The sequence below is a fragment of the Astatotilapia calliptera genome, chromosome 14 (genome assembly GCF_964374335.1).
Source record: "Astatotilapia calliptera chromosome 14, fAstCal68.1, whole genome shotgun sequence".
Taxonomy (NCBI): domain Eukaryota; kingdom Metazoa; phylum Chordata; class Actinopteri; order Cichliformes; family Cichlidae; genus Astatotilapia; species Astatotilapia calliptera.
Window position 1 is genome coordinate 34,264,157 of NC_137435.1, and position 15,149 is coordinate 34,279,305.

The following is a 15,149-nucleotide window of genomic DNA, read 5'->3' on the forward strand; positions in this document are numbered from 1 at the left end:
TCCACCTGGAGAGTCTGTCGTCCTACTGGGAGTTGGATCAGGTGGCAGGGGAGGACGCTGGACAGACCTGGTGCACCTAAACATGTAGTGAGGGTGTGCTGGGAAGGCCTAGAGGCCCCAGTCAGTGAGATCTTCAACGCACACCTCCGGCAGAGCTTCAACAGCATTCCGAGGGAGACTGGGGACATTGAGTCCGAATGGACCATGTTCAGCATCTCCATTGCCGAAGCTGCTGCACTGAGCTGTAGCCGCAAGGTGGTTGGTGCCTGTCGTGGTGGTTATCCCCGAACCAAATGGTGGACACCAGAGGTGAAGGGAGCCATCAGGCTGAAGAAGGAGTCCTATCGGGCTTGGTTAGCCTGTGGGACTTCGGAGGCAGCTGACAGGTACCGACAGGCCAAGCGGAATGCGGTTCGGGCAGTGGCTAAAGAAAAAACTCGGATGTGGGAGGAGTTTGGAGAGGCCATGGAAAAAGACTTTTGGACTGCCTCAAAGAGATTCTGGCAAACCATCAGGAGGGGAAAGCGGTGCTCTACCTGCACTGTGTATAGTGCTCGCGGAACGCTGCTGACTTCGACTAAGAAAATTGTTGGGCGGTGGAAGGAATACTTCGAGGACTTCCTTAATCCCACTGACACGTCTTCCGAGGAGGAAACAGAGTCTGGGGATGAGGGGGATGACCCGCCAATTTCTGGGGGCGAGGTCACTGAGGCAGTTAAACAGCTGTGGCAGAGCCCCTGGTGTGGATGAGGTCCGCCCCAAGTTCCTGAAGGCTCTGGATGTTGTAGGGCTGTCCTGGTTGACACGCCTCTACAATGTTGCGTGGAGATCAGGGGCAGTTTCCCTGGACTGGCAGACCGGGGTGGTGGTCCACATCTTTAAGAAGAGGGACCGGAGGGTGTGTTCCAACTACAGGGGGATCACACTCCTCAGCCTCCCTGGGAAAGTCTATGCCAGGGTGCTGGAAAGGAGAGTTTGTCCGTTGGTCGAACCTCAGATAAGGGAAGGAACAATACGGTTTTCATCCTGGTCGCGGAACACTGGACCAGCTTTTTATCCTCTCAAGGATACTTGAGGGCGCATGGGAGTTTGCCCAACCAGTCTACATGTGTTTTGTGGACTTGGAGAAGGCATTCGACCGTGTTCCTCGGGGTGTCCTGTGGGAGGTGCTACAGGAGTATGGGGTATCTGGCCCATTGCTACGGGCCATTCGATCCCTATACAACCGTTGCAAGAGCTTGGTTCTCATTGCCGGCAATAAGTCGGACTCGTTACTGGTGGGTGATGGGCTCCGCCAGGGCTGCCCTTTGTCACCAATTATGTTCATAATTTTTATGGACAGGATTTCTAGGCGCAGCCAAGTGGCGGAGGGCTTTCACTTCGGTGGCCTCAGAATCTCATCTCTGCTTTTCGCGGATGATGTGGTTCTGTTGGCTTCACCAGGTGATGGCCTCCAGCTCGCACTGGAATGGTTTGCAACCAAGTTTGAAGCAGCGGGAATGAGGATCAGCACCTCCAAATCTGAGGCCATGGTTCTCAGCCGGAAAACGGTGGAGTGCCCACTCCGGGTCGGGGATGAGTTCCTGCCCCAAGTGGAGAAGTTCAAGTATCTCGGGGTCTTGTTCACGAGTGATGGGAGAAGGGAGCCGGAGATCGACAGACGGATTGGTGCTGCGGCCGCAGTGATGCGGACGCTGCACAGGTTTGTCTAGGTGAAGGTAAATTGGTAAATTGAAAGCGAAGCTCTCAATTTACCAGTTGATCTACATCCCTACCCTCACCTATGGCCACGAGCTGTGGGTAGTGACCGAAAGAACGAGATCGCGGATACAAATGGCGGAAATGAACTTCCTCCGAAGGGTGGCTGGCCTCTCCCTTAGAGATAGGGTGAGAAGTTCAGCCATCCGGGAGGGGCTCAGAATAGAGCCGCTGCTCCTCCGCATCGAAAGGAGCCAGCTGAGGTGGTTCGGGCATCTGACAGGGATTCCTCCTTGGCGCCACCAGTCGATCTACATCCCTACCCTCACCTATGGCCACGAGCTGTGGGTAGTGACCGAAAGAACGAGATCGCGGATACAAATGGCGGAAATGAACTTCCTCCGAAGGGTGGCTGGCCTCTCCCTTAGAGATAGGGTGAGAAGTTCAGCCATCCGGGAGGGGTCAGAGTAGAGCCGCTGCTCCTCCACATCGAAAGGAGCCAGCTGAGGTGGTTCGGGCATCTGACAAGTATTCCTCCTTGGCGCCTCCTGGGTGAGTTGTTCTGGGCATGTCCCACCGGGAGGAGGCCCCAGGGCAGACCCAGGACACCCTGGAGAGATTATATCTCTCGGCTGGCCTGGGAACACCTTGGTGTTCCCCCGGATAAGCTAGAGGAGGTGGCTGGGGAGAGGGAGGTCTGGGCTTCTCTGCTCAGGCTGCTGCCCCCGCGACCCTCCCCAGATAAAGCGGAAGAAAATGGATGGATGGATGGATTTGTCAGGTCATCAGAAATATGAAACTCTTTATCATGCTAGTGGTCTTTTTTATCTAGTGGAAAGCAAATCTTGTAAAAATACTGAAGGTTTAAAGCTGCTATAGTCAATGGTAGTATATTAACAAAGGATCAAATTATTGTATATAGTGTGAAAAGTGCCCACAACCTTGAACCCACAGAACAAACACCTTTCTTAAATGTTTAAAGTGAGAACAGAGTGTACCACATGATCAAATATTCCCTTTGGAATATTTGATCATGTGGATGCTGGAGTAAAATATTGAGCTGGCATCCATCAGAGTCCCAATTACAATACTCTTTATGTTACTGATGCTCTCTTATGAATATGAATAGGAAGCTAATTTGCAACATATTCATATAAAGCAACTTTGTAAAGTTATATAGATTAGTGCTGAATTTAAAACTTATTGTTCTGCCAACTAATGTTTTTCTGGCGATAAAGAAATTCTCACATCCTAAAATCTAAACTGTTTCATACTTATGTAATTTTTGTAATTTTTTCTATTATCTGCCGCTTTTGAGGGATTAACCAGAACAATCTTCATGGATCTTTTGCTGTGTGCATGCCCAATCCTTTCTAGGTCAATAAGATGGAGAAAATTATAACACAAATCCAAAGCAATTACTTGAGCCATGCTGAGAGTTAGTCAGAAAATCACTCTGAGAGTTAACTTTGCTTTAGATGTCTAACAGAGTACTCACAGCTTAATGATGGACTGATATTTTTGTGTACTTATAGTCTACAGGTGCATAATCTAAAGCTGCTGACCTTCCTTTTTTCACCTCACGAGGATGTCAGGCGTCGGAGCTCTGTCTCCTTACGTGGCATTTCAGTATGCCACTCTAATCCACACTGTATGAACTGTTCTCACAGCCTCTTGCAGACTAATAACACGAGGATGGAAATGTACTCAGATTCTTCTGATGAACCACAACTTTCTTTGGAGTTCTTGTATTGATTCTGACCTTTTGATCTTTATCTCAGAGACCATTAGTGCCTAATCTTAGAAAGCTTCTCAGCATATTGCCTTGTGTTTTGAAGTTATTCTCCTGGGCAGACCGTAATAATACTATCTTTCTCACAGTCACTAAACCAGTGAGCTCTCAGGTCATACTGAGAGGTGTTCTTCTGTAGTGTTTACAGCAGCACAGTAAAAATAATTGTTTGTGTGCTAACTTCCTTCTCTTTTAGTTCTTGTAAACGGGCTCTTATCCACTGAAAGTACTCACACACCTGTCAGCTCACTCAAAAGAGAAAGCTAATAAGTGTGAGTGTTGTGTGATTTTGCATGTTAAATGTGTTTCTGTCTCTCAGACTGTGGATAGTCATGTTTTCCTTTTGACAAACATTAGTCTGGAGTCAACCTTTTATCTAATAAGTGTTACTATGGAAACCTAAGCCAAAAGGCTAATTTGCATCTGTCTTCCTGGTCTGGAGGGACACCGGTACTAGTCAAGAATGAGAAGAGACTGTAAAGTACAAAATAAATGAAAACACAGCTAATCAAGCCTGTTAATGACAATTATTTTCATAATACAGAGTTTGTATATTCATTCAGTATATTAAGCTGGAGGAGAATCAGTGTCCATGCCATTGTAGACTTGGGCCATCAATAAACACCAATCAGGCTTAACATTATGAGCACTGACAGGTGAAGTGAATAGCACTCCATGAAGGTACCTGTTAGCAGTGTTGGGGAGTAACGGAATACATGTACCAGCGTTACGTATTTAAAATACAAAATATGAGTAACTGTTAGAATACAGTTACTTTGTTGAAAACAATGGATTAAACGGCGATCTTTTCCTATTTTATATGTTAGGCTATCCCCTCTCTAATTTTTGTAAATCCACGCATTCGCCCAAACACAAACAAAACACGAAATAATAGGCACTAATGTATAGGGATGGGTCTCGTTTAGGTTTTATCCGATACCGGTGCCAAACCGGTACTTTTGAAACGGTGCTGGTGCTTAAAGAATGGAGAACACCAACTTTGTCCAAAAACCTCTCATGTTCGGCTGTTTTTTTGTAAAAAGATAACAATGTTAGCCTTTTCTGCAGCTATAGGGCATATATGATATCACTCTTGGCTGGAAGCAGTGCTTAAACAATGAAAAAAAAACACAAACTTTGTCCAAAAACCTCTCATGTTTAACTGTTTTCCACTTTTTCTTTGGTCATTTTAGCCTTTTTGGCCAGGGTGAAGGGAGTATCTGCCATCAAACAAGAAGACAGCCGCATGTAGCTATGATGATGTTTGCTAGTTCACCTTACATGCATTAATGTAATAACGTGGTTAGCCTACTCAACGTAAATTACACACGAACAACATTAAGCTACTCACGCAGAGAAGAACAGCTGCTGCTGCCATCATCATCCGTCATCATTTCTGCAACACTGGCAGGGCTAGGGGCCAGGACTCTGTTCTTCGGGTTTTTGGGGGATGTTGCTCCAGGTCCGATAACTGGCAACCCACCCGCAGTAGATGTGCACGGAGTGAGGTCTCGCAGCAAGCTATCAAATATGGCGCATTTCTCGGCTTTTAAAAAAAACGCTATGCGTCATCAGGTGTTTCATCGGATTTGAGGTGTTACCTCCTTGACAGTATCACAGTATCAGCTTAAAGCACTTGTTGCAGGCTGCTGAGTTTGCATATTTTGAAAATGTTTGACCGGTCCTCCTTCGGCATTTTTAATCTGTAGCTCTGCTCTAAAAGAACGTACGTACCTGGACCCGCCTACTATCCTTGGAAACGTAAAATGATTGGCTAGAATCTAAAGTGTATCACAGCTCAGGAGAAAAAAGCACCGAAATAAAGCACCGAAATGTGCGCTGCTTTTCGGTCTGGTTACTACCGTTTATGTCAGAACCGATACCGGTACCCATCCCTACTAATGTAAGTGTACTGTTAATGTTGGTGGCATCAGTTACACAATGGACCCAAAGCCAGCACAACAGAGCCAACAGTGCACGGGCAGGAATGCATTTCTTACTTGGAAATTCCGACACCATTTCATATTTAAAGAAGAAAGGGATTGGCATAATGTAACCACTCAATGCAAACTCTGTTTGCTAGCAACCAAGCTGCTCATAGCGTCAGAAGGCTCCACCTCCAACCTAAAGAAACATCTGGAACTAAGTTCTTTTTAAAAAAAACTAATGTTAGTCTACGGCAACTACCTTGTGATAGTTGTGGTAGCTACCTGGGTTATGTGCCACTTCAGAATCTTGGATGTACTATTGCTGTGTGATTTATTACGATTGCTGAAGGCTACTCGCCACCAAGCTAGCATTGTTACAACCTGCTTGCTGCAAATAATCATGTGCACTTCTGAAAGCAGTCTATGAACTAACCTCAGCTAATACCAGCTAAAAAATTTAGCTCTGTGGCAAGTAGTCTTCAGTAATAGTAATAAATCACACAGCAATAGTACATTCATGTAGTTGTAAAAAGCATGGCAGTATAATAAGTAATCCAAAGTATTCAGAATATGTTACTCACATTGAGTAACTTAACGTAATATGTTACAAACTACATTTTGGGGCATGTATTCTGTAATCTGTAGTGGAATACATTTTAAAAGTAACCTTCCAAACACTGCCTGTTAGTGGGTGGGATATATCAGGGAGCAAGTCAACATTTGGTCCTAAGAGTTGATGTTAGAAGCAGACAAATGGGCAAGCGTTAGGATTTGAGGGAGTTTGACATGGCTTAAAATTAAGGACTAGCTGCTTTGATTGAAAGAAGAACCACAGTAAGCTGTATCCAATCAGTGTCATGGTCCCAGGACTTCTGAACTGATGTTTTGAGTTTTGACATTCTGTTCATTTGTATTCTTAAGATCCCTAGGTTTTCTGTTCAGTATTGGTAATTGGATTTTCCCCTCGTGTTGTCGTCTGTGTCTCCCTCTGTGTGACCGTGCATATAGTGATTTAAGTTATTGTGCTTTGCTTCCACTCCTTGTGTCCCGTGTTTTCCTCTTTACATCGTGTTCTCTCTCTCTGCCTCTCTCGGCTGTCTCTGTGCACTTTCTGTGTTATGTATAAGGTCAGCGTCTTGGCATCAGCATTTTCAGTTTCGTGTCCTCCCCGCTCTGTCGTGTGTAATTGTCCTCAACTGTGTTCTGTGTGCTTCCACTTCCCTCGTTACCTTCTGTGTATTTATGTCAGCGTCCCCCTCTGTTCTGTGTCTTGTCGTCCCTCATGGTTCTGTGCGTTTTCTGGTGTCTCCCCTGTGGCTTAGCTTCTCCCAGTTCCGTTTTGTATGGCTCTTTGTGTTCCTGTTAATAAAGACCTGCCTTTTGAGTTTTTCCCCCTGTGTCTTGAGCCATGCGTTTGGGTCCTCTCTTGCCTACACACAGCCGCTCCTTGACAATCAGTATTCTTGTAGAGTGACTGCACTGGACCTCCTGGTGTGTTTTTAAATTTGTGAAAATTTCTAATGGAATTATCTGACTTTGTGTGAGGTACCCAGATAGCAAGGAAACATTGAAACAATGTTGAGTCAATATCAGGCTGTGTCATTGAATCAACGTTGAAGTGTGACGTTGACCTAACGTCACTCTTGCACCCTTTTTTAACGTTGAAACAACGTCAGGTTTTGATGTTGAATCAATGTTGAAACCTGACGTTGATTCAACGTTATATTTTCTAATACTGCTGACATTGAAACAATGTCAGATTCTGATATTGAAACACTGTTGAGCTATGGTGTTGATTTTCCACCTCTTTCGCATATTTGCTTTTTATTAAAACAACAGTTAAATCATGACTGGAAATCTACCTTTCTTTATAGGTATTTTAACAAATACTAAACTACTGCATGTTTCCATCAATACTTCAACCACCTAAACACATAATTGTACTTATTCCTTAAATTGGACACCCTTTATAAAAAAAAAAACCCAAATGTCTCACAATGTATCATGTCAATATTAATATCCTAAAATAAGAAAGCATTGCATGTGACGTAACAGAGAAAAAAAATAAACAAAAAAAGGTCAATAGGCATGTTTCGTTTGCTAAATACTTTATTAAAAGACAGTTTCCTATTTACGTTTATATGATTCACAGAAGTTTGTAATTTTTTGCATGATGTGCGTCCTGCACCACCCAAATGATCCGGGGCGTATCGGAGCCATTTCTGCACTGCTTGTGCAAAGACAAACTCGGACATAGAGTTTGCCCCTAACTGCTGCGTCAGGCTCCAATCAAGGCAAAGCGTCTCACCTATAGACACATTTTAAGAGATGGAATTAGCGTGTCTCATGTCTTAAATGTGTATGCAAGTGCTTGTGTGTTTAACCAACAGGCCGTTGTTATGTATTTAAATCACATCTGACAGCTATTACACTTTATAGTTACAAAGTGTACATAACCTTTATATACTTACCATTGCCTTATTTGCCTCTTGTGATTGAAGAGCTGGCTCTGCATTGTTTAGCTCCTCAATGTTGTGCAAGGGCAAATCCAGAGGCAGTACCCCAGCATCTACCGATTCATTGCAGCCGGTATTGCGGATGGCTCTGACCTCCTCACGGAGTTCGTTAACAGCTCTCGTCAGGTCTGACAGAAAAAGATAATTTTTTTTAAGTATTTAAGAATACAGACAACTTATCAAAAGTTTCCTTGTGTCACACACAGATATGTACAAAGACACTAGACAGTATTTTATTACCTGGTATTTTCACTCGAGGGGCCTGGGGAAACCATTTCTTTGTGGGCTGCTCATCCTCTGAGTCACTATATGTGTACAGGGGATTTGGTCTAAAGAAAAAAAGTTGAAAACGGTCATAAGTAATTACAAATGTGCTTTTGGAATATTTTTTCCTAAAGTTACAGTTTGATTTATAACAACACACACAGGAAACGGAGATGTGCAAGAAGGTACAGTATACACGGAATTTTTTGAAGTGCACAAGTGTATACGGCTTTGCATTTATAAAAAGTTTACAAGCTTCCACTTTTTGGACTATATTATGTGGTGATATTGCAGTATGCAAGCACCAAAGATATGTATAAAAGACAAGATCATAAATTCTTAGCAATCAAAGATATGTTTGTGAAATAAAAAAAAAAACTTGTTATTGTTACATTTATACAACACCAATCCAGATGATACCCACCATGGCTTATTAGAAGTCGGACTGGTGCATAGGTGAGCCATGTTGCACCAGGATGAACTCTCCTCTTTACTGCGTCGTGGATCCTGAATGTGTCTCACGGAGGATATGGAGGCCATGACAATTTCTCCCCATTTATCCATGATCTAGGGACTATTTCTGTACCACCAGTGCTAAACTGCACAATGCACCAGTCTTTCATTTTTATCTTTTTTTTAATTTGGAGTCCTTTTTTGCCCTGTCTAGGATAAACAGGAAACAGATAATTACAATATATTTCATAGTCACTACAAAACTTGATCTATTGATTGAACTAAATAATAAATAATAGCTTAAAATGTATATAGGCAACAATTACAAGCAAACCCGTATATGTAAGCATTTAAACACTGAAGATAATAACATTAACAGTATTTTGTCTAAGTCTGCCATTGTAGGAATTCATGGCACCGAGACAAAAACTTGGCGCACAGTGTGGCGTCAAAATAGGCGCACACCTTTGACGCTGCGTTTTCTCCGTCTTCCTCGTCCACACGTAAATGCTAAACGCAGTTTACGTGTGGACAAAAGGTGCAAACGCAAGTTAGGTGAGCGTGCAGCGTAAAGTTTGAATTGAGTGCGAATCGAAGCGGGTGCTCTCCAATCATTAAAAGTAACAAAGTCATTGAACACATTTATACAGTTACCTTTACGTTTATCAATCATATATCACAGATTTACAATTTTTTGTAGTACTATGCTAAAAAGCAACTACAGAGCGAAAGTCTGGGTCAAGCGCCGAGGCGACGGCAAGAACAAAGGAACCCTCGAAGCGTTAAAGCTAGCTTTGTAAGGGAATATAACGGAAAAGTATGAAACGAAAATGTTTTCTTTGTTGATAGACTTTGTTTGCAGTGCAATTTACTTGTTGCCGGATTGTAAGATGAAAGTAGACACAATTTCGGGCTCCCACATTTTATCCGAAACTTTACATTAACAAGTTTTTTTTTTTTTTTTTTACTGTTATCCAAATGCGACCGTGGAAATAACGAATAGAACAAAAGTCATTCATTCTTACCTTATACTAATCGTGGTGCAGGCCAGTGCAGTGCATGAACTGATGCCTTCTCCGGTCAATTCCGCTGAGAGTAAATCTAATGTCCCGCTCTACTGTACAAGACAATGGTTACCTGGAGGGATGTACCAATGTGATAGGGGTGCTGCGGAATAGTCCAAGTGGTAGCAGCTTTAATTTCCCGCTCAACCATAAATCGATGGTTTTTCAACGTGATTGTTGTCACCTTGTCAACTATAAATAGATCAACAATCAACGATGACAGAACAACAGTGAATCAATGTTATTTCAATGTCAGTGTAAGGTTTCATCAGTATTTTAATGTTGTTTCAACATTGGTTTAGTGTTGACATTTCAATCCTGACGATTCTGATGGTTCAGATGGAAAATCAACATCTGTTCAATGTCTCCTTGCTATCTGGGTATAGACGTCCAAGAAGTTTGTGTTTTCTGATTAAAATGCTACTATTTTATCATATTCAGCACTAATGACCAGGCTTCTCTGTGTGTGCAAAACTCTCATACAGCTTGTTAACGATACTAGCTAGCATTTGCTAATAAATTAGCATAACGTCCTCTCGACCAAATATGTCTGCTTCTGGTTAAATTAAAAAACACACAAACAAATAAATAAGTGAAGCCAAAACAATAATATTAATATCAAGGCATCAAAATATGGAGGCCAGAAAGAAATGGGTGATCTCACTGTGGCTACTTCCATCTTTTATATACAGTCAATTGGGACAACCTATTATTAATCTATATCCAGGCATAAATGTAAAAGACTGAAGTCTTGTCCAACCTCAAAGAAGATCCTGGGTTCAAATCCACTGGCTGGGCACAGTTGCCTCCATATACAGTGGGGCAAAAAAGTATTTGGTCAGCCACCGATTGTGCAAGTTCCCCCACTTAAAATGATGACAGAGGTCAGTAATTTGCACCAGAGGTACACTTCAACTGTGAGAGACAGAATGTGAAAAAAAACATCCATGAATCCACATGGTAGGATTTGCAAAGAATTTATTCGTAAATCAGGGTGGAAAATAAGTATTTGGTCACCTCAAACAAGGAAAATCTCTGGCTCTCACAGACCTGTAACGTCTTCTGTAAGAAGCTTTTCTGTCCCCCACTCGTTACCTGTATGAATGGCACCTGTTTGAACTCATCATCTGTATAAAAGACACCTGTCCACAGCCTCAAACAGTCAGACTCCAAACTCCGCCATGGCCAAGACCAAAGAGCTTTCGAAGGACACCAGGAAAAGTATTGTAGACCTGCACCAGACTGGGAAGAGTGAATCTACAATAGGCAAGCAGCTTGGTGTGAAAAAATCAACTGTGGGAGCAATCATCAGAAAATGGAAGACATACAAGACCACTGATAATCTCCCTCGATCTGGGGCTCCACGCAAGATCTCATCCCGTGGGGTCAGAATGATCATGAGAACGGTGAGCAAAGATCCCAGAACCACACGGGGGGACCTGGTGAATGACCTGCAGAGAGCTGGGACCAAAGTAACAAAGGTCACCATCAGTAACACACTACAACGGCAGGGAATCAAATCCCGCAGTGCCAGACGTGTTCCGCTGCTGAAGCCAGTGCATGTCCAGGCCCGTCTGAAGTTTGCCAGAGAGTACATGGATGATACAGCAGAGGATTGGGAGAATGTCATGTGGTCAGATGAAACCAAAGTAGAACTTTTTGGTATAAACTCAACTCGTCATGTTTGGAGGAAGAAGAATACTGAGTTGCATCCCAAGAACACCATACCTACTGTGAAGCATGGGGGTGGAAACATCATGCTATGGGGCTGTTTTTCTGCCAAGGGCACAGGACGACTGATCCGTGTTAAGGACAGAATGAATGGGGCCATGTATCGTGAGATTTTGAGCCAAAACCTCCTTCCATCAGTGAGAACTTTGAAGATGAAACGAGGCTGGGTCTTCCAACATGACAATGATCCAAAACACACCGCCCGGGCAACAAAGGAGTGGCTCCGTAAGAAGCATTTGAAAGTCCTGGAGTGGCCTAGCCAGTCTCCAGACCTCAACCCCATAGAAAATCTGTGGCGGGAGTTGAAAGTCCGTGTTGCTCGGCGACAGCCCCAAAACATCACTGCTCTCGAGAAGATCTGCATGGAGGAATGGGCCAAAATACCAGCTACTGTGTGTGCAAACCTGGTAAAGACCTATAGTAAACGTTTGACCTCTGTTATTGCCAACAAAGGTTATGTTACAAAGTATTGAGTTGTATTTTTGTTATTGACCAAATACTTATTTTCCACCCTGATTTACCAATAAATTCTTTACAAATCCTACCATGTGGATTCATGGATTTTTTTTTCACATTCTGTCTCTCACAGTTGAAGTGTACCTCTGGTGCAAATTACTGACCTCTGTCATCATTTTAGGTGGGGGAACTTGCACAATCGGTGGCTGACTAAATACTTTTTTGCCCCACTGTACTCTGGCTTCCTCCCACAGTCCAAAGACATGCAGGTTAACTGGTGATTCCATAATGGCTGTAAATGTTAGTCTAAATGGCTGTCTGTCTCTGTGTGTTAACCCTTGGCCGACTGGTGACCTGTCCAGGGTGTAGCTTGCCTTTTGCTTTGTGAGAGCTAGGATAGGCTTCAGTCCCAGCACAACCTGGGACTGGATAAGTGGAAGAAGATTTGTGGTCTCTCCTAAAGAAAACAAATACAGCAGAAATATGTAATGTCTCCCTCAGACCATGTCACCCAGTGCACAAGCTGTTACTCTTCTAAAAGAGCCTGACTCATGTAAAAGTCTGGGGGTGTACGGACATAGTCACACGTGACACATCGAGCCAGGCGCACTGAAGTCCTTACCCAGTTCTGAAAATACTTGGTCACGGCTTTGTTAGTGCTGTGTGTATGAAGCTTCATTAAGTCAGTGGGAGGTGTTGCGCCTTCCTGCCAGTTTTGCCTGGATCACTACTAATGAGCACAGTCATGGTTCACTGACAAGGTGTAGAAAAGATACATTTTGCTTTATTTTTCAAAAGTGGCTCCATGTAATCGCACACTGCAGACTGCCTCAAACAGCAGCGGCAGAAGAAGTTGCTTTCTGCTGGCTGTTTAAACACACCTGTCTAATAAGAGGCAAATTAAGGCACTATTGTTATATATGCAGTCAAAGAGCTAGCCCCTATAGGCTTGTTACCGTGACAACCACACACCAATGCCAGTATCTCCATTATTATCTTCTTGAAAGCTGTGCTCCGTCACAACTGCTTGTGAGCTTGTTACTGCCTGTTTTGGTGTGTCTCCACTAAAACCAAGAGTCAGAGGACTTTACTGCAGTGGATACTGTGCTGATAGCATACAGCATGGGGGAGCTCTGATGCCTCTCAGAGGCTTTTAAATGACATGTTACCCGTATTTGAGGTGTCTAGTATGAGGCAGATCATTGTGTACTAACTGCCATATGGTGTAAGTAATTATAAGCAACAGTTTCCATCTGCATGGGTGCAGAATGTAATAAAGCCATGTGTTCATGTGGGAGCATCTTGAGTGATGCACATAATAACTACATATTATTTCATCATCTCGTAATTAGCATTTTATTATCCAAAAATGGGACGCCACTGCCAACCACTCCAGTAAGAATTAAATATTAAATATTAAATATTAAAACTGGAGACGGTCTTAAGTTACTGTATGAGTGCTAATTAGAGCATCAGTATCAAAAAGAAACTTTCTGTGTGGTTCAGTCCAGTTGAATTTTCACACAATCCGACTGGATTCAGAAGCATTTAAACATCCAAATCACACTTAAAAAGTACAAAGCAACTGAGACACTTTAAATTTGGGGGAAAAAAATCTAAATGCTTAAAAGTTATTTCACTGGAGATCACAGCAAAAGAGAATCGAGGTGGTTTTTCTTTGTCTTGCCATCTGATTGTGGATTCAGCCGAGCACTGTCACCTGCTGATAAAAGTTTGCTCCATGTTTCGACTAGCACAGTTTTGGGTTCACCCACAGTGGCACATTAGTGAACTGTTATGTTGTTTGTTTTGTTTTTTGCCCAGTGGTATTCCGGCACTTTAATTTTCTCCTTGTAAAATATTCTGTAAGTATTTAGCTGTCTTCTCTGGATCATTATCCCGTTGAAAGACCCACTCCCATTGCTTTAATAATCTTTTGGCTGATTTCTTTAAATTTGCATCCAAATTCTCTTGGACATAATTCTTTCCCCTCTGGCAGGACTTTCTACCATCAGATCCATGTAGGCTGAATTTGGACCCATCTGAAAAAATGTATCTCTTAAACTCACTGTCTGTTAACTAATTTAATCCTAGATATGTTTTTATTTTTTTCTTTGAGCTTGTGAATGGCTTTCACGCTCCCTCTGTACACGTTCTTACTGGTCAGAGAAGTGTGATCTCTGGAGCTGTTTCTGGCCTGTTTTTCTTGATGTTACTCACAATTATGTGGCCCAATCTGCTGCTGGTCTCTCGGCCTGTGTGCCTTCTGTTCTCTGCCATTAGCCCTCGGTTTTTAACTTGATGGAAGGTTTTTATTACTTTGCTATTTATAGTAGCATCTAGCCAGCTGCAAGATGATTTACATCTAATCTATAACATCCATCCATCCATCCATCCATTCGCTTCCGCTTATCCTTTTCAGGGTCGCGGGGGGCGCTGAAGCCTATCCCAGCTGTCATAGGGCGAGAGGCGGGGTACGCCCTGGACAGGTCGCCAGTCTGTCACAGGGCCAACACACAGGGACAGACAACCATTCGCACTCACATTCATTCACACCTAGTGGCAATTTGGATTATCCAATTAACCTATCCCCACAAGCTGCATGTCTATAACATCTATAACATCAGTTATCAAAAATACTCTTATGTGATTCTGTCCAAATACTATTTTGTTGCCAGTAGTTACAATAGTTTAAAAAAAAAACTGAGTTACTACACTAACTCCCATAATTTTCAGCTGTATTGAGAGATCTTCATCATCAAAACAAAAAACACGCTCAGTAGCTCATCCATTCCACTTTCACATGGGCTTGAAGCCCAATCTTGAAAGCTTGTCATTGATTGCATGTGGTTGCTGTATGTGGGGATCTTTTGTTCTAGCCTTTTGATCTCTGCTCTGGTGAATGTCCTCTATGGTTCCAGTTTCCTATCATAAGAATTTTAGCCCTGTTTGGCTGGAGGCTTAATTCCCAGTTAATCCTGTGTGTGGTAAGTGTCACTGTAAGCACTAAAGGGAAACTTCCTTAAGTAGAGATTTTTTTAAAAGGAAGCAAAAATAGTTCAAACTAAAACAGAAGCAGCAGAGGCAAGCATGTCTTGACTTTTAATATGTGCAAAGCTCAAAAAACACAGCATCCTGCAGTTTTTTTATCTCTCTGCTAGAAAGTAAATGCTCATGTTTTTCTTTTTTTCATACTCTATGCCTGTAGTTTCACGAGTTCAGCTTTCAGCTAAAAATGTGCCAACAT

At 42.8% G+C, this 15,149-nt stretch overlaps 1 long non-coding RNA gene across 1 annotated transcript; it reads right to left on the reverse strand.

Moving 5' to 3' along the window:
• Nucleotides 1–6,962: 6,962 nt before the first annotated feature.
• LOC145420184 (uncharacterized) lies at nucleotides 6,963–9,978 on the reverse strand. The gene is made up of 5 exons (XR_013901481.1): nucleotides 9,677–9,978; nucleotides 8,623–8,861; nucleotides 8,175–8,263; nucleotides 7,890–8,062; nucleotides 6,963–7,726 (listed from the first exon to the last, which is right to left on the reverse strand). It is a non-coding gene; the product is annotated as an uncharacterized LOC145420184 (long non-coding RNA).
• Nucleotides 9,979–15,149: the final 5,171 nt, after the last annotated feature.